Source organism: Mustela nigripes, chromosome 14, assembly GCF_022355385.1.
Source record: "Mustela nigripes isolate SB6536 chromosome 14, MUSNIG.SB6536, whole genome shotgun sequence".
Classification (NCBI taxonomy): Eukaryota; Metazoa; Chordata; class Mammalia; order Carnivora; family Mustelidae; genus Mustela; species Mustela nigripes.
In genome coordinates this window covers 46,552,683-46,579,418 of record NC_081570.1, presented here as the reverse complement: position 1 = coordinate 46,579,418, position 26,736 = coordinate 46,552,683, and the positions used below count along the sequence as shown (strand labels likewise).

At 44.2% G+C, this 26,736-nt stretch overlaps 1 protein-coding gene across 3 annotated transcripts in view; it reads left to right on the top strand.

Moving 5' to 3' along the window:
• DAB1 (DAB adaptor protein 1) overlaps positions 1-26,736 on the top strand; it is a 1,136,100-nt gene that overhangs the window by 338,795 nt on the left and 770,569 nt on the right. For all 3 annotated transcript variants that reach the window (XM_059374891.1, XM_059374888.1, XM_059374892.1), the window contains exon 3: positions 418-571. The gene's annotated coding sequence lies outside the window, so the exon portion shown is untranslated. The remainder of the gene's footprint in view (positions 1-417; positions 572-26,736) is intronic.

Below are 26,736 nucleotides of genomic sequence, written 5' to 3'. Positions count from 1 at the left end.
GAGGGCAAGGGAAAGGTGTTTCTTCATAAACTGCTAAAGAGACTGTAAAATTCTACAGCCTTCCTGGATGGTAATTTGGCAATATCGATCAAAATTAAAAATGTTTTCTTTACCCAATAATTCCATTCTTGGTATTTGTCCTACAGATAGATTCATGCCCTGTGTACCTTTTGAATTTTAGCCTGTGTATGGATAACCCTGTCCAGATTTTTAAAGTACAGACTGATGAATGTTATTCTTTGTACCTTCCACGTAGTTTGGCACAATGTTAGGCACAGAGACACTGAAAATTCTATTTTGTTGATCGGCTCGGTTCCTTGGGGTCTCCGTGTGAGTGTGAGGACTCACTTTGTATTGCATCCCTCTTTCTCCTTCCTTGGTTTGCTTTCAAAGTGACCGAGACTTCTTGCCCTGCAGCTATGTCCTCGGCTTTTCTCGATGACGATTCCTGACTCGTGGCCCTGGCAGTCTTGGGGGAACCACTGTCCCGTTTCTTCAGTCCAGACCCCGGAGCCTCCTTTCTCTCGGCGTCACCCCCACCCAGTTGACCAAACCACTTTCTCGGACACATGTGAGTACAATGCTGGATTCTTTGATGAGAATACTTCAGATCATCTCCTCCTCCCACGGCATCCTCTTCTCGGGAGCGTGTTTTTGTTTCTCTCAAATGCTGTTCCAAGTCTCCCCCTTTCTGGAACCAGCTGCCTGCCCGCAGTTCACACTCGCACGTTCGTTACTCGTTTACTCACGGACTTGTCCAAGGAGGTGTTGCCAGTAGAATCTGGGAACGGAGAGGCACATGCCTTTGTTCTCCTCCCGTGTGGTTCCATTCAGGGCTACTTGTCTCTGACTCAGAATGGAGACTAAATGGATTAGAATAAAACCAATTTAAGGGAAAAAAGAAATGTTCACAGACACAGAAATAGAGATTCCTGCTATCTTGGCTGCCTAAGATCTGCAGGCCTCACCAAGGAATTTAAAAAGTAATGTTTCTTATCATAAGTGACAGAAATATGCTGCTTTCTGCATCAGTAGATATGAAGATTAAAGGGTCTGACCGTATTAAACAATTTTGCACAGCACCAGGCACTCTGGGCGCTGCTCTCTCTGCCTTATTACCCTCATCTTGTGGCTATTTCAGGCCCAATTTAAGAATACAATGCAGTCTGGCTTTGCAAATTGACATCCTTTAATTTAAACTGTCTTGCGGGAGAATTAAGAAATTATGGAACAATTATTCGCCCTCAGTTGAAAGCTGGATGGCATCCTGAGATCCTTGTACATTAACCATTTGAATTGATTAAGTCACATAATTGAATTACACTTTTGCCCCCATAATATCTTGTGGCAAATATGTTGGCGTCGTGTGTTGGGAAAATGCTCTCATAAAAACAGTAGGGGTTGGGGTTGGACGTTGACTTGGGTGTGAAAGAAAACTACCAAGCAGAGTGGGCGGACACTTTGAGATTTTTGTGTGGGAGGTTGATTCGCAGAGCAAGCCGTTCCATCTGGAGTTTAAATGGAAGGTCATAGGTCACGACTATATGTATGATACAGGGGAAGTACGCGTGCCCAGTCTCCCTTGGCACTATCATTCAGCATTCAGCTTAGAGTCTATTACTCATCCTCAAAGCTTTTTTTTTTTTTTTTTTTAAATCGCACCCCTCTTCCTCTGCCGCCATGAACAAAAAAGCTGGGTTTGGTGTACCTGCCTTTGTGCTGCACACTTTTCTATACATGCTTCAATCATGGCACCTCCCACAATGATGACAAGTCTCCTTTACCAGCAACGTGGCTACCGTGTCCCGACTCACCTAGCATGGAATGGTGCCCATTAAGGATTTGTGGAATGAGGTGTTATTTGGAAGTCTCAGTGGTTTCACCCCTAAACTCAATTTTCTGTTGTAGAATGAGAACCAGAAGGAGGTGAAGCCTGTTCGTAATTTTTGAAACAGTGTTCTTAAGTAGGGCTTTTATACCACTCATGTCATTAGGCCATTTCATGGAGGATTTATTAAACACCAACTGTATCCATTTAACAAATGCTTACTAGATACCTATTATATACAAAAGCTAGGGTGAGTGCTAAGGGGAAAAAGTCACCCAAAAACCAAAGACCAAAATATTTCCTGTTCTTTAGAGAAGCTCAAAATCCAGGTGGGGATTGGAGAGGGCAGTGCAGGAAATAGCCCTGGTGACCAAAAGAGCTAGCCGGAGGCTACTGAAGAGTCCAGGACTCGTGAAGAGGGGATGGTACATTCCACTTGATCCCTTTCTGAAGTTTGTTCTGCCCTTGGAGTGTCCCACCCCCACTACCTCCCTGCCCCAGACACAGCGGATGTGTGTGTGTGTGTGTGTTAGAACCCAGCAGAAAAGAGAACTCTGAGACTAATGTCCTGTGGTTGGGCTGGGTTGTGCCTTTCATTTGACAAATGCTCTAACGAGATTTTAAAGCACTCTTCTCCCTGCCTCGTGGCCCACCCCCACCCCCCACAACCCAGCTCCTAGCCTCCCACCACACCATGCAGCCTTCTGGGTCTTCGCATTCTTTGTTCTGCGTGGCTCGAGGATCTCGCTCTCTTTTTCAAAGCTCTTTACCTTTCCTTTACCTTTATCAAAGAACACTCTTGGAGCTTTAAAAAACCCAACTATAGCTCCCCTCCTGAATATTTCTGTGTGGAAGGGATTAATTGGGTCTGTCAAACATTGAGCTGTAAAACCTTTAATATTTCTAGAAGGTTTAAAGCCAGCATATTTATCACATGCATCATGGAGAATAATCTTTTTATTAAAAAAATTAAACACTCATGGTAAAATTTCATGGTGGTGAACACTGTGGACGAAAGGCTCGTGCACGGGGCCCAACTGTGATGCTGGAATAGAGATTCTGCTGGGATCTTCCTGTGATGTCACTCCCCTAGAGGACACCCATCATCTACCACACATCCTATTAGTATGAATGTTTTATACTGTGGAATTCTAGAATCTTGGTGCTCAAAGGGAAAGGAAAGTAGGAGAAATGGTTTTTGTTGAGCAGCTACTTTGTGTCAAGGATTGGGTCTGCAAGATTTAAGGCGGTTGCCACATTTTAATTTTCACAATTTTTTAAAAGTTTTATTTATTTGAGAAAGAGAGTCAGCGGGTGTGAGCTGAAGAGGGGCACAGGAAGAGAAGCTCAAGGAGACCCCCAGCAGGGCCCAAGGATCATGACCTGAGCTGAAACCAAGAGCCTGATGCTCAACCGGCTGAACCACCCAGGCACCCCTTCATAAGAAATTTTTATAGTAGGCCCTATTATAAATGATTTATAGACTGGGAAGCCAAGATTCAGAAAGTGAAGCAAATTTCTCAAGATCACATAAATACTCACTTGCACATCAGAGACTTGACCATAAGCCTGTCTAATTTATTCATTTTATTTTAGTGGCAAACCCCAGGCACGTGTTTAACACAGAGTAGGTGGCCAGCACAGGATTGCCAGAGCCGCTGGGACTATTAGTGCAAAGATTCGTGGGGATTGTTAATGAGAGCTCTTTCTCCCCTACAGGTAGAGAGGCAGTGGAGATTGTTGACATGATTCCGAGAACCTGAGATCTAGGTTTTACGATGTTTAATCCAGCACTGGTAGAGTGTCCCTTAGAGTAGAGAGGGACTCACTTAGCTTTTTATTAATATGACTGGTACAAACACTGTATTTCATTACTTATTTATAAATACTTTCACATGACTCTCCAGTCTTGTGAAATAATATCATCCTTACACCATTTTACAGATGGCCCAAAGACAGGCCAAGTCCTCCTGCCCAGGTCATTCAGCTAGAAGCTGCTGAGTCCTGTTCAGATGCCTCTTCTGGTGCCAAAGCCTCAATCTGCCCAATACTATATTATTTTGAAACCGTTTGATTATTCTTAAGAATTAAAAAAAAAAAAATAGAGTTTTGAAGCTGGAGAAGACCTATAGAGGCCCATTGGTCTGGCTTTCCAGATTGAACAACTGAGGCCCTGACATAGAGAGTAATGGCATAGAAGCCCCATGCTCTGGGGTAACACAGAGGAAAGAGGGATTCAGTCAGCCAGGGATGGGGTCCTAGGGCCCCAGGGAAGGCTGCAGTGGGGTGGTGATTTGATGACATCCTGAGGGGAGAAGAAAGGAGGCTCATGGAAGTTAATTCCACAAGTGATACCAACACGGAAGAAAGGCAAGGTCCTGTGGCAACATGACAACACGGTGGCCCCATGGGCGGAGGCCCTTCAAGGAAGCTGCAGTTTGTTGTTTCAATATAATTAGTTGTGTAACTGCATCCTCAGCCTGCCATCCCCCGCACTGCACGCGCGTGTAATTAACCCCCCCCCCCCGGCCTGCCCGTGTCTTCCACACACATCTGCCTCGTGCTCTCGCTTTGCAACCGAGCAAACAACCAAAAGGGAAAGGCCCTGCAGTTGGGGCGATGGACAGTTTCACACTCCCCTCTCCTATGAACACACCCTCTCTGCGTTCACCGCATGTATGGGGAGAAAGTCCAAGATAAAACGGTTTAGAAGGAAGAACGGTTTTCTGCTCCCACGTTGCCTCAAAGGTAACAGACCCATTTCTGGAGCTCTTGGGGGTCGGGGAGATGTTTCCCTGGTTTACAATTAGCAAACTGTCATTAGCGTCAGCGGAAGGGAAGCAACAGTGCTGGAAGCACCGTCTCCTCCACACAGCAGCCTCTGTTCTGAAGGGCGGTCCCCAGCCCTGGCTTTTCTTTCATGTGGAGGCAGGTACACACGCTCTATCTAGGTCACTAAAAAGTGCTTATTTGGGGGGTACAGGGCAGAGGCCAGTGGATGGTCTATGTCAGATGGTAAAGTGGGCCTCGCTTAAGCTTCTTGCCAGTTAAAATCATGGGGCTTTTGTCTGGTTTTGTTTACTCTGTAAATGCACATGAACCCATAGCCAGGTAAGCCCCTTTCTGTGCCGAATGCTAGATTGGGTGCTGTGAGCTACAGAGGACTCCTGCCTCTGTGTCAGCCGTGCTGGTCAAAGGCAGATTCACAGTGGGATACACAAAGAACCAGCTGAGGCTTTTCGGTATGGGAACCTTTGAGTAAATCAGACACTATTAGTTAGAATAAGCAATGCTAGCTGCCTTAACCAACAACCCTTCCCAACCTCATACGCAACACGAAGTGTATTGTTGCACTGAACACAGTCATTCAGGGACACGGATATTTTTCTGTCATCTGTATGCTGTCATCATCTTCAACACGTGGCCTCTAAGGTCTTTGCAGGAGGAGATAAGAGAGGAAAATCATACTTGGGAGATTTTGAGGGGCGTTTTTTTGGAAGTGGCATATGTCACTTCCGCCCACATTCTGCTGGCCAGAATTCAGTCGTACACGGCCCCAATGTAATAGGAAGGGGGCTGAGAAATGTAGCTTAGCCCTGTGCCAAGGATAAAAATGAAATTGCTTAGATCAACACATAGTCTTGTCTTGACATGTTCCCTTAAACTCAGTCCCTATTCAAATAAACGCAAGATCATCTAAAAGACTGCTCTTCATGGGCACTTGAGGAGAACTTTCCAGGCCAGATGATCTTCCAGAGCAGGATGGAAAGTGCTGGTAAGAATCTAATTAACATAAATTATCTGGAAGAACCTGAAATAACCTCCTAACTCTTGACCCCAGAATACCTCTTCTAGTATTTTATCCTAAAAAGAGAGATTACAAGGATTTGTGAATAAATAAGTTTACTTCCACAGTACTTGGAATTTTGAAAAAATATAAATCTGAATTTCCGAAGTTAACAAAGTGTTTCCCTGTTTTCCATACTCAACTAATGTAATCATTAAATAGAACATATTTCTAGTCTAAAATTTAGTGTTTTTACTTTTTTAAAGTATTTTATTTATTTATTTGACAGAGAGAGAGATCACAAGTAGGCAGAGAAGTAGACAGAGAGAGAGGGGGAAGCAGGCTCCCCGCCGAGCAGAGAGCCCGATGTGGGGCTCGATCCCAGGACCCTGAGACCATGACCTGAGCTGAAGGCAGAGGCTTAGCCCACTGAGCCACCCAGGCACCCCTAAAGTTTTGTGTTTTTAAAGGCCTATGGACATGAAGGTGGGCTTCAGAACTTTACGTGCAGTAGGATTCCAATTTTGTTGCAAACACATCATAGATACCTAAAAAAGATAAAACACAGTGCATTAAGATAGGAGTGGATTTCTCTGTATAGTAGGATTAGAAGGAATTTTATTTCTCTATATTTTGTTCTTCTAAGTCAGATATTATGATACACATAGTCTCTGTAAATATATAACAATTTTTTCCAAAAAATGAACTACAAAGAGGAATAGCTTTGGACCAGGACTGACTCAGATTGGAGAGAATTATCCCAAGTATTCTAGGAGGGAACATGTGAAGAGTATGTGCAAGCCATGTCCTAGAAATGTCAAGTGCAGAGGGGGCACGGTGGGCTGGAGACCAGAAGATACTGTACAGGTGGTTTGTGAATTTAAATTAAGGGGACCGACAACATTTTCCTCAACGGGGCTAGAGAGCACAAGTATCAACTGTAACTGACTTTCAAAACTGGAAAATGGAACTGATTTTAAAAAGTTCAGCAACAGGGCGCCTGGGTGGCTCAGTGGTTAAGCCGCTGCCTTCGGCTCAGGTCATGATCTCAGGGTCCTGGGATCGAGTCCCGCATCGGGCTCTCTGCTCGGCAGGGAGCCTGCTTCCTCCTCTCTCTCTCTGCCTGCCTCTCTACCTACTTGTGATTTCTCTCTGTCAAATAAATAAATAAAATCTTTAAAAAAAAAAAAAAAAGTTCAGCAACAGGGCCGTGTTTTCAAATGCTGGCTCTGCTGCTTGCAAACTGTGTGGCTTTTGGCATATGCCTTAACCATTCTGAACCTCACTTCGAAAAGGGACATAAGACCACCTTATTTATAATATTGCTGTGACATTAAATACCATATTTTCAAATATTTGACGTATTTGAAATAGTTGACCAGGGCTTGAAACGTGAAGGGCTTCAGCAGGTGGACCTAGGAACACAGTCTTTGAATAACTAGAAAACCAGGTAAGGGTGGGATTGTGGTGTGGTGTCCTTGTCAGTACTGAGCAGCTCTTTGTAGCATCCAAGGAGACAGGAGGGACCCAATCCAGCCTGGCACCTCCCACCAATCACGAAGAAGTGCACTTGATGCTAAAGCCCCTCCCTCACTGCAGTTTTTCATACCCCCCCACCCCCAGGCTTTGTTCCAGCCTCTATCCCTACCCCCAGGGAACCATGAAAGGATCACCTGGAGTCTCTCACACTGTGCCACTCACCTAAAATCTGGGGATGCTGTCTTCTTTGCATGTTTACCTTGGCATCCAGGGAGTCAAGGTCACTCCCTATGTTGCCTGCATATCAACTAGAAGAAAGATGGTATGCCCTCGATGAAATCCTCTAAGACAAATAAGAAAAAATATTCAAAGCCAAAGGGATTATGGATTCTTTTCAGACGATCCTGGGTCAGAGGTTCTCAGACAACTGCAGAACGCTACAGAATTAAGGGGAGGAAAGTCAGCCTCCGAAGCTATGACTTCCCTCCACTTAGTCAGCTCAGGCTGCTGTAACAAAAATATCCTAGCCTGTGAGGCTTAAATAATGGACATTTATTCTTCCCAGTTCCAGAGGCCAAATCAGAGTACTGGCAAATACAGTGTCTGGCGAGATCCCACTTCCTGGTTTGTAGTGGCCATCCCTGTGTAGCCTCACATGGCCAAGACAGGAAAGAGAAGATGCCAGCTCTCATGACTCTTCTTAGAAGAGCCTTCCTTCTTAGAAGGGCACTAATCCCATTGGCAAGGGCTCCACCCTCATGACCCAATTATAGCTCAAAAGCCCCACCTCCTAATACCATCATGTAGAGGATTAATATTTCAACACTGGAATTTGGGGAGAGGTGTACACAAACACGCAGTCCCTACCATCATCCCTGCTGCTTGAACACAAGGGTCTGAATCTTTTCCCCAATTCTGTCTGAACATATGTCTCTGATCTGTCTCAGCGTATCATCGCAAATACCACCTCCAGTGACGAATATATCTCCGTGTTAGACACTGTGCCTATGCACTGTCATGCCTGGTGTGTCTGGTTCCCTCCCTGTGTCCTGTGGCCTCCAGCAGGAGCAGTTTTATTTCCCTCTTCTGCTGACTGTTTTCGCTCCCCCTTCCCCACCACCCTGCACATCTTTATTAAGTGACTGATAAACCAAGCAAAGATGAGATAGGGGTTCTGAGAAGGTGCTATAGGATGTGTTATTGTGGACATCTACACTCTCTTTCCCTGTGCGGTTGAAGTGGACAGATTTGATGATCCTGGAGTGTCCTTGAAATTCAGCCTAAAGGTCTCCAACTTAATTTAAATAGTGCCCAGTGACTTATAAGAGAAAAGAGCATGAAAGAAAATTGCTATGTGTGCAGCTTAGAGACTCCCCCAAATTCTCAGCTGGTCTCTGATTTATGCTGCCCAGAAGCCTGTTGCTGATTATGCTGGATGCCCCATAAATTAATGAGGGCTGGGCTTGGAGGTGACGACGATCGCTGAGTCTCTGGAGCAGAAAATGCAACACTAATACATATGTTTCAGAAATGTCCCTGTGTCTATATGTTTGGAGGAGAAAGTGCTGATGAGGATCAATTTCATATTGACTTTAAATTTTTCAATTGACCCAGAGCTCTTTTTATTAAGTAATGTGCACAAAAACATTTCATCCCAGGCTGGCTTGATGGCTTGGAGAAGTCCCTTCAGAATGTAGCAACCTTATAGAATGAGAAATGCAGTGCATTCATTTGTTCTTTTATTCACCCTTTAATAAATATTAAGCACCTGCTACCTGCTCGATTCTAGATGCTCTCCTAGACTGGGAGCAAGACACAATCTGCCCTCAAGAAATCTAAAATCCAATGAGCTCAACAGGCACTTCGATGATTGCTTCTGACCTAGTGCAGCAGGTTTTGCGAGGTGAGGTGCAGGGGGTGTGGGAGCATGGAGGAAGCATCCCACACTGCTGAGTGAGCAAGGGAATGAATGGATGAATGAATGAGTTGGCCTCAAACTGAGATTTGGAGAGAAGTAGGAATTGTAAAGGGCTAAGGAAACAGCACATGCAAAGATAGGAACATGTGATGTTTTAAATATAGCCCAGGTGTGTGAGGAGAGGCAGAAGGAGGCCTCCAGGTAGGCAAGAAGTAGACACTAACAGGGTGTTAGGGTACCACCTGTACAAACAGACACACTGGAAAGGCCTTTGCACCCCTGGAGAGGGCAGGTCTCAGCACGCAATGAATGGCTTATCTGGGTACATAGTTCTGTGTTTAGAGAGGAGATCATACATATAGGTGGTGGTTAGCCTAGGCTCACCTCCTCCGGACACTTTCCTTCAGATTATGAGACTGACGCGCTGCCTACTGCGCTAAGGAGGCAGGTCTCCAGACACTTTCCTGAAGAAGCAACCCAGGAGAAGCAGAGCCCCTGCTTTGAGGAAGCCTTGGTTTCAGATCCTGGTTCTGCCGCCCTAAACTCAGCAGATCCCCCGGCTTGCTGCAAAGTCGGGCTTTATCTTCAGCTCTGACTAAATGTTGGGCAACACAATGTGAAATATCCTTTTTTGTTTCCTGTCTCTCCACACTTCTGTCAGCCAGTCTTTCCTGCCTTCTTAGTTACTGTTCATGGCCCTTGGGGTTGCAGTTTTGTTTTAATTTCATTTGCATCCTTAAGCCAGTGTGGGGGACACGTGTGCACCATTCTTCTGAGCATGTAGCTCTGGGATTTGGTCCCTGGGCTGCGACTCACAGGTTAGAAGTCTCACTGTGCTCCCCTGAACTTGACTCAGTGGCCGCAGTGGCCTGCTTGATTTATGGCGATATCTTCCATGTTTGATCTTAGCAAACAGACAGCTGTGATGTAGCGGCTTCATTCTGCTCACCTGCTGGCATCTTCATGTTTGGTCTAATAGCTTGTTAACTGCTCGGAGGACAAGCACTGCCCTTCCCGGGTACCACTGAGAACGGTCTCTATGGTAACCACATCACATCGGAGACCGTGCTCATTCTTCAAGGCTTTCCTTCTCCATTTTTCTCTGGTGGCTTCTGAATAACCTGTAATGGTTGGAGCCCTGCCTCACCCTGCCAAGAAGCCACTGCTGATTTAAAGCTTCTCAGAGGAACTTAACAAGACACACTGCTTTTCTCTGGCCTTGTTGCTTATTCTGTGTCGCCTGCCGCTGGTCCAGGCCTGCCGGGAGCTGTCATTCCTCCTTTATCATCTCTCTTTTTGCCATTCCCCAGGTATTGCTCTCACTCTCTCTCAGGAAAGCTTTGACATGGTTCCTCCAGATCTCTCTGCTCATTAATATCTTGCAACAATCCCTTCTGAATCCTAGCATACGATATGTTCTTTTTTCCCCATTCCCCATTGTTTAGACATTCACTTATCTCTTCAGAAGTGACTCTCAAGCTCTCTGGTCTTCATCTGTACCAAAGAAATTTGTGTCGGACACTCCTAGAGGCTCCTCGGATACAATACATGAAGAAAGAATCAATTTCTGTGTGATAGGACTCTAGAGTGTCCAGTCTGCTGATTGCACTCGGGGTCCAGCAGTAATACTACTAATAAAAGCAAACATTTATGTGGAGTTTATTGGATAGGCCAGGCACGGTGGTAAGCACCTTACCTTCTCACAATAATCTCATAAATTAAGTGCCCGACTATCCCTGTCTCTACAGATGAGAGGCTGAGACACAGAGTTAAGAGACATGCTCTGGTGCCCCCAGCTGTTATGCTCTCGGACTTGAACTCTGGCTCCAGAAATTATCCTCTTCGCCATCCTGTACACGGGGCAGTGACACTGTCCTCTCTACCTGTGTTCCCACCACCAGGAATGGCTCGTTTCGCCGAAGCTAAATTGTGCTCATTTGTAATGCCCAGATGAAATGTCTCCTGCTTCGGGAAAGCAGCCACCTTCCTCCACATTCAAGATGTAAGCTCCTTTTTTCACTCGACAGACATCAAAGTAGAGTGGTCGTAGCCGCTTCATCCGTTCAGCAAGGGTTTAGGAAGGGCCTTCTGTGTTACTGGGATTGCTGCTGTGGCTGCCGTGGTGAGCAAGGAGTGAGCAGATCCTACTCACACGCTGCTTATTTTTTAAAAAATAAAAGTGAGCCAGTAGACAGAAATATAGTCAGAGATAGCTTTATACATATACTTACCTGCAAACTGTATCACATGTATCTATATTCCCGTCTCTCTGCATCGATCTATCAGTGGATCCTTTTATTTTAGGTAATTTTTTTCACTCATTCTCTCCTACCTGTTGAAATGGTAAAGCTTATCTCCTCAGCCTGATACTTAAGACCCTCCATGATCGGGCCTCAGGTATCTTCCCAGGCTTATCTCCTACCAGTTCATGCCTCCTGTTCTTCAACCATTCACTCCAGACCCAATCTCCCAGAAACCATTTTCCCACTGGAAGCCATCCAAGCACAGTCCAGTCTGAGCATTAGCTCAGCCTTTTTTTCTGTCTCAAATGCCCTTTTCGCCTTTCCCTTCTCACATTTCTCCTTACCCCAGCCTTTTCCAAACACCAAGGCCGGGTTCCAACACTCCTTGTCTGTGGAACTTCCCCTGCCATGTCCCTTTCACACTCTCCATAACGAGGAGTCTGCCTGTACTTCCTCTGCGCTCTAATACCGAACGTGGCCCCTAACAGTGCCTGCGGTTCTAAGTCTTCGCTGTCCGTTCGCATTTTGTTCTCCTGATGAGGACTGCTGACCTCTTGAAGGGGAGGAACGGGCCTTATCTTATGAATTCAAAGAATCTAGCATACTCCCTGGTATATACTTCTAGAATAATAATACTTATGTTTTTATTAATACCATCATTAATATTATTAGTTAGTTTTAAGGTATCTCCCGTCTGAACCTGACATGCTGCTAAACATTTCATTTGTTTTATTGCATTTTTCCATCGTAAGAATCTTAAAATGTCAATTATGATACAGATACTATTATCAACTCCAGTCACAGATAAGAAACTGAGGCTTAACATGCAATGCTGACCCCGGGTCACATGCCCCTGAAACAAAAGAACCTGATTCAATCCACAGGCCCTTGCCGTAAGGATGGGAGACCAGGGTTTGCTTGCTCTTTGCTCCCCACTGAAGCCACGGTGCTTAGCGTAACAACACTTTACGGGGTTACACCTTTAAATAAAATCCTGTTGACTGGATGAATGAAGGTTCTACCCCATGCTTTGATGTTGGTGGAAAGAACAGGGGAGCTTCCATCTGGGAATCTAAAAGTGCTCGCCATACATGGTCTTCCACCACACACTCACAAACGCACGAATGGATACGGAAAAGGGAACCAGTGAAGGATTCTGTGAAGTTCTGATAAGATGACCACTGACTATAATCTGTATGTTTTTAATCTTTTGTCAAAGTTGTCTTTGGGTTTAGTTGAAGCTCCTGATAGGTCCAGAATGGGCTTTTAAAGTTTTGGGGCCAGAAGGGTCAGACTTTGGAGTCAATAAAACCTGTTTGCATCCCAGTTTTGGCATTGTGTAATGTGGGCAAGACTGTTAACCCTTCTGAAGTTCAAAATAGTGATTAACATGTGGATTTTAGAATCAGATGGCCTGGGTTTAAATAACTCTAAGCTTAGTAGCTGTGTGATTTGGGGGACACACTTAGCTTCTCTGTCCTTTCATTTTCCCACCTGTAAAATGGGTATTGTAATAATAGCATTTGCCTCATAAAGTTGATGTGAGATTTAAATAAATCAATTCATCTGAAGCATTTAAAATAGCATCTGACACTCAGAAGACTATTATCAGCTCTTACGTAATTACATCAACTTCCGAGACATGCAGTGAGTAGATGATTGGTACACTCATGAAGCCTCTTGACTTCCAAAGCTCAGGCCCAGAACCAACACAACATCACCTCCACTAAATGTTTTGATAGAGTCCCAGGGCCAGGGCAGATTCAGGGGCCATGAAGGGGTGAAGTGAGGACATACATACAGGAGGGATGGATCATCAGGGGCCTCCAAGGCGCAGACTGCCGCCGCACCGGCAGAAGACATGATGTGGGCTGTAGATTGGGATTACTGCCATGGGTGGTGAATACCAGACAAGGGTTGATCCCAGGAATTTCACCCACCCGAGTTGATAGATTCTACTCCAGGCCCTCTGCTCAGAAGTTGTTCCTTATTTCCTTGTTTCTTATTTCCGGCTGAGTGTTAGTATATGCTTCCTAAGGCCACAGGAAATCAGAAGAAAACTTGAGAGATGGAACTTTCTGGAGACAGGTCCCCCAGCAATGAAAAAGAAAATGACAAAAGACAAAACACCATAAAGTTATAAGATGGAAAACATTCTAAACAGGGTGCATCGAAAGACCCTCGTATCCAAAAACCTGTCTATTCCCCACATATGCTGCTACTGTCCTCAGAAGCTGGATCCCAACCACAGGCCCTCAGGTTTCCAGTCCCTCCATTGGGGATAATGACACAGAGGGATGTGTTGCTGCTGCTCCTTCACGGGCACAGGAGTTGTTTCCCAGTCCACGATGGAATCCCCGTGAATGGCACATAATGGGTGCTTTTTAAGTTGTTCCAGGTGTCGTCAGCCATTTATTGAGTGGTTTAACATTTTCAGGTGCTGTGCTCAATGTGTTCCTATACCATGAGATTCTGCTTTACATTTTGTACCTCCTGCCCGCTGGTATCCATTCTCATCTTCACGAGGATCAATTTTTTGCAGATGAGACCATTGGGACTGAGAGGATGGGGATTTGCTTGATGGGAAAAGATAGGGTATAAACTACTATGGTTCTGTCTCCTAATCCAGTGTTCTTTTTCCTTTCCCCAGAAATCCCAGATCATAGGGAACTCCGTCCATTTATTCACTTAGCTCATTTACGGAGCACATGGTCAATGTGTAATGAGGTCTTGGACCGGCCTCTGCCTCCTGCTCCATGATCTTGCTCTTAACTATGTTCTGGGCATTCCATATGCATGCTATAAATTCATTTTCGCAATAGCTTTGTTAGGTAGGGACTCTTGCCCATATGACAGGTGAGAAAACTGAGCGTAGAGAGCTGAAGTGCCAGAGGTAAGATTCAAACACACGTGTGTGTAATGCCTAAGCACGTGGTCTCTCCATCCCAGCACACAGTACTACCTGCACCTTCCTCCTCCACGATGGCCCCACAGCTGTGCTGCAACTGTTCTCCCATTTCACTGGACTCAGAACCCTTTTCAGCCCTGGGCGCAGAGCCTGGATTGAGGATGAAGATGCATCAGCCCTCACGGGCAGGGCCAGATTTCTGCGGCGAATACTAGATGCGCACGTTGACTGAGGAGGATCACATTTACTGGGCACCTCCTGGACGCAGCTGGCATTGGGAGTGCCATTTGCATACAGTATTACATTTCATCCTTGTCTCAAACTTACAAGGGAGATACTATTGGCTCGTTTTATAGAGGAGATAAAAGGCTCAGAGAGGAGAAGGACCTTTCCCAGAGTCATCCAGTCTGCCTGGCTCCAGAGCACTGTGGAGGCTGTCAGAGAAGGTTTGAATGGCACCCAACACCGTCTGCGGAAACTTCATGAAAAAGACGAAGCCCGGCTGCACCTCAGAGAACTTATCATGCAGCCGAGATAAGTACACCGAGAGCTAATGAGCGCGTTATTATAGTTATGATTAGGTTTCCATGTACTTCTCAAATCAGATGTGTAAATATAATCAAAAACATTTCTCTTTGCAGCGCAGACCTCCAGCAGTTTCCACCCGGCATCCTAGTTCTGAGCGAAGATAATAAATTAGTTCTAATTAGCTTTCCCACGCACTGCAGCAAGTTTCTCCTGTCACCACTTTGCCAACGGGAGAGATGGGGGCTCTGCTGGACTTCTCCCCAGGACAGGGGTCTGTGGGGAGACGGAGGCAGCCTGCCTGACACGTGACTTTCAGTTCCCTGTTATCTCATGCATGTGGACAAGCAATTTGTTGCCTTCCAATTTTCTCCCTCTGTGAAGTGAGGAACTCGATCTAGGTTTACTCTTCTCTTGTCCCGTGAGAGTCCAGGATTCTCTCCTGGGGAATTCCCCAGCCTGAAGCACCAACTTCATTTGTGCGTGCAGCGGAGTTACTGAACATCCCCTGGTTATCAGGCATTGACCTCAATGCCGGGGATGTCCAGAGGAGTGAGAGCTAGTCTCCATCATTAAGGAACGCTCATGCTCACAGGAGAATAATGGCAGTGAATTAGTCCTATGGGCCAGGCCCTTGGCTGTGCCCATCAAATAAGTTCCCTCATTTAATCTCTGCAAGGGCCCTTTGAGGTAGTATTGTTGTTACCTGCATTTTTTGGTGGAGAATAGTCTCAGAGAGGATAAGTCCCTTTTCCACAGTTTCACTGCCAGTCAATGATGGAACTGTAGTTTCAATTCAGAGCCTGATCTCTTAACCATGAGGCTTAGAAATTGCTGAGTGTCATAAAAGAAACAGAGCTGTCTGGGCAATGGGAGGTCATGGAATGGTGAGGCATGTTCTATGTGGGTGAGCAGTGATGGCTTTGGTTAGGATGGTGTTTGAACTGGATCTTGAGTGAAAGACAGACTTTGCATACATCAAGATGGAAAAGGGAAACATTTTAGGTGGAAGAGTCAAGACATAGAGGTAGAAAAGAAAAACACTGGCCGTGGGTGAGGAAGAGTTGAGTGAAGGGAGGCTAGTGTATTATAAGACTGGGTTTGATGCTGTATTCATTCAGTGACAGATCGTTATGGGGGCTGACGGTGTGTCAGGCACAGTAAGAGCCTCTGGGAATAGCCCACGGAGGAATACAAGCTCCAACGTGCTAGGGCAGGGTGGTTCTCAACTGGAGGTGATTTTGGCAACGTCTGGAGAAACTTCTGGTTGTGACAACTGAGATGGTATTACTGGTGTCTAGTTAATATCCTACAGTACATAGAACCATCCTCCACAACCAAAACTTATATGGTGAATTTACAATGTCAAGACCTCTAGTGGAGTGACAAGCTGGGGTCAGACCACAGAGGACCTCCAAGGTCAGGTCCCAGAACTGGCCCATGCCTCTCCAACACCAGGCGGCCTCATACAACCAGAACAGGAGAGTGGTGACCACAACAGCAAACCCTTCCCATTGCAAATGACCTCCCAGCGCAAAAGAAATCAGTCCCGTTGCCTCAGCTATATTATTACAGTCCTGGGATGACCTTACAAGGCCATTCTCCCACCTCCGGTTGAGAACCACTCAGGGCTTATGAGAATATATGGCCCACCCAAAGAGAATGTCAGATGGCTTCTTCCTTCTTAATCCAATTAAGTAAGTAGTGCCTCTGCAGAAACTCTGCCCAGCTGAGGAATTTATTACAAATTACCTAATCTCATGGTTCTCCCATGAAAAGGAAATAGACGAAACCATGTCTAACCCTCTTCACCCTGAGCATTTCAAAGGGCCGGAGTTGGATCAGAGCCTATTTATTAAGTTAAGCAGTATTTTCTGGAACTGGCTGGTGAGTGCCAACGCAGTGGAACTTAACTGCCTTTTTAAAATGAAAGTCTACTTTTCATGATTATCTCGAGCATCCCCGGTGCGATTCTGCTTTTCTAATGCTGGTCAAGAGGAAAAACAGGGAGTCGGTTGCAGCTTTCAGGAACCTTCAGATGCCAGCCCAAGAAAAACGAGATCATGATCAGGGCACAACCAGGGTGTGCGTCCCAGGAGGAGCGCTGGCTTTGCAACCTGCCATGCCTGTTTGGACACCAGCTTTGCTTTTCATTCTATCAACTTAGGCAAGTGACTTACTTAACCTCTCTGCACCCCAGTCCCTTTACCAAAGAAAATGGACAGCCAAATGCCTCCTAGAACAGCTATTAGGATAATAGTGGTAAGGAAATGGGCATAAAGTGCCCTGCCTATCCCGGAGCGAGTCCTCCATAAATTGTAGCTGATGATGTAGGGTCATTTTCCCACCTAGATCTTCCTGGAGAGATGTGGGGTAGAGCAAAAAAAAAAAAAAAAAAACCCCAAAAAAACAAAAAAAAAACAAACCCCAAGGATCTGATATTGAGGTTTAGTTACTTTTCCTGTCAAGGACAGAAGAGAGGGGAAATTTCTTGTGAACTAGAGGCTTCTTAGCAATTCATACAGTTCACGCCAAGTCTCTGAGTCCAGGAGGAGGCTGGCAGGTAAGCTCTTCGCCAGGTCAGAGAGAATAAGAAGGAAAATCAATTAAAAGGGCCTTTCAGGACTGAGGGGTGGCAAACGCCCAGGGTTAATCCCGATGGGAGACCTGTATTTCCATAACAGGCGAGGCCTTCCCTTTAACCCATTGGCACTGCGAGTTGGAGTTTTCTGGGGTGAAGTCCATTACTGGCAATGGGTGTGCCGTGTGTGATTAATGACCCTGGTTACGGGCCGGTTAGCACCAGAGAGCGCCATCCGTCTCACTTCATGGAAGCATCACACACCATTCATTGTCTGCAGCTGGGATCTGTTCCTTTGCAATTAGGTAAATGCCTTCTTTTGGAGTAGACGTGGTAATTCCTCCATTAGTGCCCCCATGCCTCTGCCCTACAGCCATGAGAAAGGAAGGCAAAGCCTGGGAGAGGCCAGAGGGGCACAGAGATGGCGACTGTGGGCGCGTGCTATTACAGGACTTCAAACCCTTGTGGCCCCAGAACCTTTGTCTGTTCTCAGCTACCTCCTTTCAAAGGAGAATCCATAGCAATCGTGGCTGTAAAATCCCGCCCTCCCGCCCCCCAAGGGAAAGAAGGAAGGGTACTGTGTGTTAAATGAATCCTATGCTCATCTTCTGCAAAAAGAAACCCTCACAAGGAATTGTTTTATTTTTTAAATTTCATTTAAGATCGATTAATTAACATATATTACTAGTTTCAGGGTTAGAGGTCAGTGATTCATGAGTCGTATATAATACCCAGTCTTCATTACATCAACTGTCCTCCTAATGCCCGTCATCCAGTTACCCCATCCCCCCCAGCCACCTCATTTTGTTTCCTATAGCTCAGTGTCTCTTACGTAGAATTTAAGAAACAAAACAGATGGACATTGAAGAAGGGAAGGAAAAGTAAAATAGGATGAAATCAGAGAGGAAGACAAACCCAACTAATTGTTTTTAATAACAGCTGTCATGGGTCTGGGTGCTTCCTCCGTGCCAGGCATCATGGTCCCCTCATAAGAACTCTGGCAGGCCCACCCCATGATCTCCGTTTTACACTCGGGGAGACTGAGGTACGGAGAGAAGTACATTCCAACAAGCCAGGACCCACAGTCTTGCGGAGGGCTGCTGCGTGCTGGACCACTCTGCTGCACCGCGATTCTGTCTCATTTATGGAAGAACAGGGACCGGTGCAAAAAGAGGGACAAAGGACACAGAGTGTTTCCTGAAGAGAGAGAGCCCAGCACATACAAGGTAAAGGAGGAAGCTAGTTGACTCCACACTCAGTTTACTCAGACGCCCACAGTGGCCAGCCGTCGTGCTAAGAGGCCAATACAGATGGTCGTGTGGCTCAGTCCCACCCGTGAGGAGGAGTGGGAATGGTGACAGCTACTGGTGACAGTTCATTATATACTTCGGGCTCTACCGAGCATTTTACGAGCAGAGTCTCATTTTATCTACACTGTAATGGAGACCAAAGAGGGCGTTATAATTATCCAAATTTTACAAATGATGGAAGAGAAAATTTAAACAACTGGCCAGTTCCACTGGCCTGTTGGTAGCAGACCTATCCTTGGTCCACACCATCTGCCTCGAGCAGGTACTTTCATAAACCGAACAAGAGATGGCAAATGTGCCCAGACTTCCTGAGAGCATGGCGGGGAGTGACCAGGGGAAGGATGTTGATTCAGGAGGAGGTAGGCTAGCCTGGGCTATGAGGAGGAGCTGGAAGTGAAAGGGAATGCCGAGGAAGCTCGGGAAGATGGGGACTAAGGAGAGGAGGAGAGAGGGGAGAGCTGGTCCCTCCCGGAGAAACCTTGAAGAGCACAACATTTTTTAGGTGCATAGAGACCAGTGTCACCAGAAGCGCTGGCATCAAGGGCAGTGGTGTGACACGTGCAAAAATTTTTAGAAGTCATAAATGAGTTCACACTTTTTGAATTTGATCCCGTGGACCTTATGCAAAGCAGGGAGTGGGTGTTAGCTCGTTATTCACTAAAAACCTGTGGTCCTCCTTCCTTCCGTAATGTGGGCTTGTCCCTGGGGCAGCCGTCTAAACAGAGCTGCCATTTTTGGCCCACCGCCTTGCTTTCAATATGTGGGCACATGATTACTTCTTGTCAGGGAATGTGAGTGGAAGGAATGTGTATCATTCCTGTGCTGGAGTCTCCAAAGAAGCAGGCATGTCTTGTCTGGGCTTTTTTTACATTTCCACTCCCTAGAAGGAGATGACTCTGAGACCCTCAGTGATGGCAGAGCCACAGAGGAGAAGCAGCCTGGGTCCCCAACTCACCATGTGGCACACAACTCCGCCTGGATAGGATTTCTTAAAAAATGAGAACTAAACCTCCATGGAGTTAAGGCACTGAAATGTTGAATTTTGTTGCAGTAACTAGCAGTAGGATATCTAATTATGAAAACTTGATTTGTATTTCAAAAAGGTTACAGTGGCACAGTGTAAAGAATGGAGAAGATGGGGCGCCTGCGTGGCTCAGTGGGTTAAGCGTCTCCCTTCAGCTCAGGTCATGATCTCAGGGATTGATCCCCACATTGGGTTCTTTGCTCCGCAGGGAGCCTGCTTCTCCCTCGGCCTGCCACTCTGCCTGTTTATGCTCTCATGCCTTCACATGTTCTATCTGTCTCTGGCAAATGAATAGATAAAATCTTAAAAAGAAAATGGAGAAGAGCTGAAGACGTTTCAGGAAGACCCCTGGTCCAAGTGAGAAGGGATGGTAGCTTAGACCATCCCTAAGACTCAAGCAGCCGTGTGTTCCACTGCGAGACTTCCTTAAATCCCTCACTCTGTGGTGCGCTCAACAGAGAGAGTGGCCTCAAGTGCTTCACCAGAAACTCCATGTCTGAGACATGCTGATCTCAGACATGAGATCAGCAGTGGGTGACGGCCCCTGTCTTCCTTGTCCAGCAGTTCCCTATGACATTCATCGCCCGCACTGTGGAATATACAGGCTTCTACACCCTCCAAGTTAGAACACCTTAGAATTATGGCTCAGATAACTGGACTGGACCACAGGGCCATCCTGGTGTATGGTCACATACTTCTACCAAGATTTTTTAAAACAGTTTTATTGAGGCATAATTGATATATAATAGATATACATATTTACATGAGATTCGACATGTGAATATACATGTGGAATCATCACTATAATTAAGATCATAAATATTTTCATCAAACCCCAAGCTTTTCTTATGCACCTTCATAATCTAACCCTTCTCACTATATCCTCCCACCCCACACACAACTCCCATCCCCAGGCTACCACAGATTTGCTTTCTGACATCCTAGTAATTTTACATTTCCTAGAATTTTATATAAGTGGAGTCTTACAGTAGAAAACCTTTGGATTCTTACTCTCATCATAGTTAGTTTAAAATTCATGCTGTCAAAAGTACCAGTAATTTGTTCCTTTTATTACTGATTAGTATTCCATCATATAAATGTACCAAAGTTAGTATATCTGTTCACCTCTTGGACAATTGGGCCATCTCCAGTGTTTGGCTGTAACAAAGTTGCTATGAACATCTGCCGATAAGTCTTTGTGTAGACATGTGTCTTCATTTTCTTTGGGTAAAATACCTAGAAGTGGGGTTGCTGGGTTGTATGACAGATGTACGTTTAGCATTGAAGGAAATTGCCCAATTCTTTTTCAAAGTGGTTGTACCATTTCATACTCCTACCAGCCATGCATAGGAGTCCCAGTTGTTAACTTTCTTCTTACCAGCAAATGGTATGGTTATCTGTTTAGTTTTGGTCATTCAAGTGGGTGAGAGTGGTATCTTACCATGCTTTTTAACTTGCAACTCCTTAATAATGACTTTCAGCATTTTTTCATGTATTTGTCATCTTTATGTTTTCTTTGATGGAATACCTATTTTGTATGAGATTCTCTTACTTTTGAGTTGTAACAATGTCTTTATTCCAGATGCAAGTTCTTTTTCAAATGATTTTTTTATAAATATTTTCTTTCAGTTTGTAACTTGCCTTTCCAATTTCCTTTCTGAGTTCCCTGAGAGGTACAGTATTGTTGCATTCCCTTCCATATTCCTAAAAACAAGATCAGCACTGTTAGACATTGAAAGTGTTCAATAAATTTCAGTTCAGTGAATGAGACAAGATCTAATTCTAAGTATTTCAAGCCAAGCGCATGAAAGGTGACTGCATCCTCTAATCTGCCAATCTTTAAATACTATTACCTAATTCAGGGGATTACTGTCAGAATTCACTGGGTGAATATGAATTGACTTTTTAGACTGTTGCTAGGCGTGGAGTAAGAGTTCAATTAGTATTAGCATTCTTTTATTCTGTGATACTAGGGAGAAGTGGGGCCAAGGGTTGAAACCATAGAGAAGAAGATTGGCCCAATTTAGTGAATTATTTCTGTTTAATAGATTATTGGCTGTTTAATAAATGGAATTAAATAGTCTGCCACATAGGCTGATGAACTCCTCATCACTGGAAGCATTTAAATAGAGAATAACCATTTGATCCAGTTCCAAACGAGATGTTTGCTACCTCAAGGAAAAATACTGGACCTTGCATCTCTTCTTTTCCTAAAAAAGTGTTTGATTCCTGGCAGGAGATGATAATAACAATAATGTGCTATTATATATAGTTTATAGGGGCACCTGAGTGGCTCAGTCAGTTGAGTGTCTGCTTTCAGCTCAGGTCATGATTCCAGGGTCCTGGGGTCGAGCCCTGCATCAGGCTCCCTGCTACGCTGGGAGTCTACTTCTCCGTCTCCTGCTCCCTCTATGTGCTTTCTCTTTCTCTCTCAAATCAACAAATAAATCTTTAAAAAAAAATAAAATCCAGTTTATAGTATATAAAGTATAGTATATATAGCAAATTATATACAATGCATGATATATAATACATTCTATATGCTATATTATGTATATAATAATAAGTCATTGTAGAGGATGTGGTATTGGGCTAAGCACTGAAACATATATTATTTAATCACCACAACCAGCACCTGAGGTAAGAGTAGATATTAGCTCTATTTGATAGATGAGAAAAATGCTCTCAGAGGGGGTAGAGAACTTACTATTTCATTCCATTTATTAATGAACACAAGTGTGTTTGAGTCAAAGCCGTGCTTACAATCCAGGTATTGTGAGGTATAGAGTTTCCCTCTTCTTGGTCATTGTCAAGGGACAAGTATTGCTGAATCAGTTCCCCAACAATTTATGTGACCCCCATTGCCCCCATTCCCACCACCAGTGGCTGAGCCAGCAGTAATAAGTACTTAGGTCTTGGTCCACAGCTGCAGCATTCCTCTTTTGGTGCTCAGCTGGTCACCCCACAAAGTGGCCAAAGATCAGGGCAGTCATGCCTGAAGTCAGTCACCTGACTTGCTCTTACCCAGGACTACCAGTTGCATCTCAGCTTCCCATGGAAAGACATTCACATCTCCAATTGGAACAGGCCTTTCCCATGCTTTTCCTTCTGGCATATGGAGTATTTATTTGTTTTGGAAGTCCTCAGAAGTGCCAGCTTTCTCATCACACAACAGTAGGGAATGTCCCCATTTGGTGCCTGTCCATCCAGCACAGAATATTTATGGTGTTCTTGCAAAGCTGTTGGACCCTTGGATTCTAATCATCTAAAGATGCTTCTGTGGCTTTTAAAAACCAGGCCCAGTCTTCTGACAACAAGTGCCTGCCTCTCTGCCATCCTGATTACCAGTTCCTACTGGCAAGACAACCATGATGATGTTCACCAGATTGTGCCAAACAGACGTTACCTAGCAACAAGTGGGGAGCACTTGAGATGTGTCCTTGTGTTCTAAACACTGTGAGCAATTCTTTAACTGATAATTTGATATGATGGAGAATGAATGCACATTATGAGGAAGCCTTAAGAGAATGCATTTGGAGCAGACATACCCTCGTGCCACCCTGACTCTGCATAACCTAATGACATTGGTCAAGTTATGTAAACTCTCAAAACCTCAGTTTCTAACCTAGAAAACGGAGAAAAAAACAGTACTACTTCATGCTAATTCTGTCAATGCTCTGTATAAACATAATTAATGAAAAGAAAGTACATTAAGTAGGTATTCAAATGCTAGTTTGCTTCAACACGCATTTTCTATGCTATCTTTCATAAAAACACAAATCCAGGCATCCGATGGACCAGCATCTAGTTATCCCTACCCTACATTGGAAGATAGCTATGTCCTTAAAGAAGTCTCTTAACCTGTCTTTGATTGGTTTTCTTCATCTGACAGTAATAATTGGGATGATAATAATAATATGGGGACAGTAATAAGCGTTTCTGAAGTTGGGGATATGAAAAAAATCTGAAGACCCAAATACAAATGCAAGAGGTGACCTAAATATATTACTGGTATTATTTATAGTTGAGGGGAAGTTAGCAGCACTGGCAGGCTAATTAGAGACCTTTGTTTCATAGTAGGTTCTATCTTCATCCATACCAGTATATGATCCCGGTATTCATATTGGTGAAACAAATTTTGGAAATCACATTTAAATCCATCTACCAAACCCACCCCCTTATTTTTTTCACTTTAATGTCTGTGTCGGTTTTAGGGAGTATATTCCATATCTAATACCAAGACATACCTTTGCCAGAGCAGATAAAAGGTTTCCAGATGATGAAGTTATACCAGTTAGGTTGGAAAAACCTACTAGTTTCTCCAACTATTGGCTAGTTTCTCCAATACAGTTGGGCAGAATGATGCAAAGGATGGATGTGCATTCTATAGTATCATGAAAAATTCTCAGATTTTTGGAGCAAAGTAGACATGGGTTCACGTCCTCCTAGTCTACCACTTTCTAGCTCTGAAGACTTAGATAAATCACACAAATAGCTCTGAATTTTCTCATTTGTACAATGGGTATAATAAAAATTATCTTGCAGGGTTGTTGAAAAGATGAGGACCATGAATTTAAAGGGCCTGTTAAGGTGCCTGGCACATGGTATATCCTCAATATGTGATGTATGTTGAAAACAGCATTAATACTAGCAGTAATAACTAGAATTGGAGAGGAAAGCAGAGCCCAAACAAAGGAATGGTTCCAAACACGTAGTGTGAGCGGCAAATATGAACCATTAATAATAAGTAAATGTGAGAGGTCAAGACACGGGAGATGAGAAATAAGTAAGCAGAGAGACCGATGAAGACATAATTTGGAGTCCATGCCAGGAAATAGGTCTGAGTTTTGGAGCTCCCAGCTAAAAAGATAGACATCTCGCCACTTAGGGAAGCTTTGTCCTCATGCTTTTGCCTTTACAGGCCATCATTTTCTCCTTCAGGACTCAAATGACAACTCCCTGCAGAAGTGCCTGATGGAAAATAGGTTGTTAGCGAGAGGGGAGGCTAGATGCTCCGGGCACAGGGTTTTGACCAATGACAAGTGTGTATTCTGCACTTGGAAACGCAGCTCTTGAATGTCAGGGCATGGGCTTTCCCTTAAGAGTTGCCCACGTGACTAAGTGCCCCTCAGGTTAGTGGAGTGAACAGTTTCCCCGACTTCAGTTTCTTCTTAATCAGGTGTCTCAGCACATCTAAGATGCCTTTTGGCCATTATCTGCCTGACTTCTTACTTCAGGGAGCCCAATTTGAAGGAGTTGCTGGAAGCAAAGAGAGCAAGCTTGAAATGCATTCTATCTGTCAGTCAATCCTACATATCCCAGATTCCTGGCTGGGCCAGATACCACTGCCAGCCTGTGAGAAGCATCTATCCTGGCAGAGGTTGTGGCCAACATCTATGAGGTGGAGATGTGTATGAGTGAATAACATCAAAGATCATGGCTTTCTTCTATTAAATCTAAATATTCATTATTATCTATCCACATAACACAGCTGAGCAGTGTTCGGAAATCACTGAGCAGCCTGAGAGCAATACAGCATATGGGTGTCTCACTTTGCAATAGCCGGTCTCAGAAAAGTGGCACAGAGTTCATCAGTGCATATAGTTGTCTTTTCAGCTGCTAAGTCAGGTAGGGTGTTGAATCCACGATCATAATAGAAATTCTTTAACCTGGACACCTGGGTGGCTCAGTGGGTTAAGAATCTGTCTTTGGCTCAGGTCATGATCCCAGAGTTCCAGCCCAGAAGGGAGTTGCTTCTCCCTCTGCCTCTCCCCCCGACTTGTGCTCTCTCACTCACTCTCTCTAAAATATAAATAAATAAATAAAATCTTAACAAAAAATTATTTAAGTTACAAGGAAGCCTAGGGGATGATATTAAACATGTTGAGCCATAAATTCCCAATATTTTATTTTTATTTTATTTCTTTTCAGTGCTCCAAAAGTCATTGTTTATGCACCACACCCAGTGCTCCGTGCAATCCGTTTCCTCCTTAATACCCACCACCAGGATCACCCAACTCCCCAGCCCCTCTTCTCCAAAACCCTCAGTTTGTTTCTCAGAGTCCACAGTCTCTCATGGTTCATCTCCCCCTCTGTTTTCCCCCAACTATAGGGAAATAAATAATTCCTAAGACTCCCTTAGTTCTAAAAAAAATAAAATAAAAAAATAAAAATGTTTCCAGGTGAAATACTTGTCAGCCAGACTGGAACGGATGGGCCAGTGATCGATCTGGACACTTGCAATGAAGTGACCCAGGTTGAATTCCCTAGTAATGCAGTAGGTTTCATGTGTTCTGCTTAGAATTGAAAAGGATCATGATTAAGAGTTACGTTTGAGCATATTCTGAAAAACAATTTCTAATTTCTTATTAAATTTAAAAACACAATTTGGGTATTTAGGTAAAATTTTTAAATAAAATAATTTAAATATGAAAAAAAAAAAAGAGTTAACGGACCTAGATTCTTGATCTTATTCTGTCAGTCATTAGCTATGGTCCCTAGGTTATTCCCATCCCCCTGTTTTGGGTGCAGTTTCCCCATTGATAAAATAAGAACCTTGGAACAGAGAACTTCAAAGGTCTTCTGTATGAACACCTGTGACTCCATATTGACCAAATTGTAATAATTTTTAAATGCTTCTATCTTGAGTAGGGATTTTTATCAGATCTTATACATTTCTATAAATTCCAAGTCCAAGTAAGTGATAGAAGGTGAATGGATAACTCACACCTACATCCATGTCATATTTTCCACTTGCTCTGGCTTTCCAGCTCTATGACCATTGACAAGGTGCTTAATTTTTTTTTTTTTTACCAGATTCATCATCTACAAAGTAGAGATAATAATAATGCCTAACTCATAGAGTTATTATAAGGATTAAATGAGTTGTTACATATTAAGTGCTTATAACAGTGCCTGGCACACAGGAAGTCCTATTGAATTGTTAGCCGCCATCATCATCATAATCACTTACTCTTTATGCCTCATGTATCCCTACTGTCTTCCGAACTCCTCTGATGCCAGTGTCATTTAGTTATCCAAAAGTAACTTCCTTGGGACTCCTTGCAACAGGATGGTCAGTGTTTCACTTGTGATGGTTAATCCTCTTTGGCCATATTAAAAATCAAACCTAA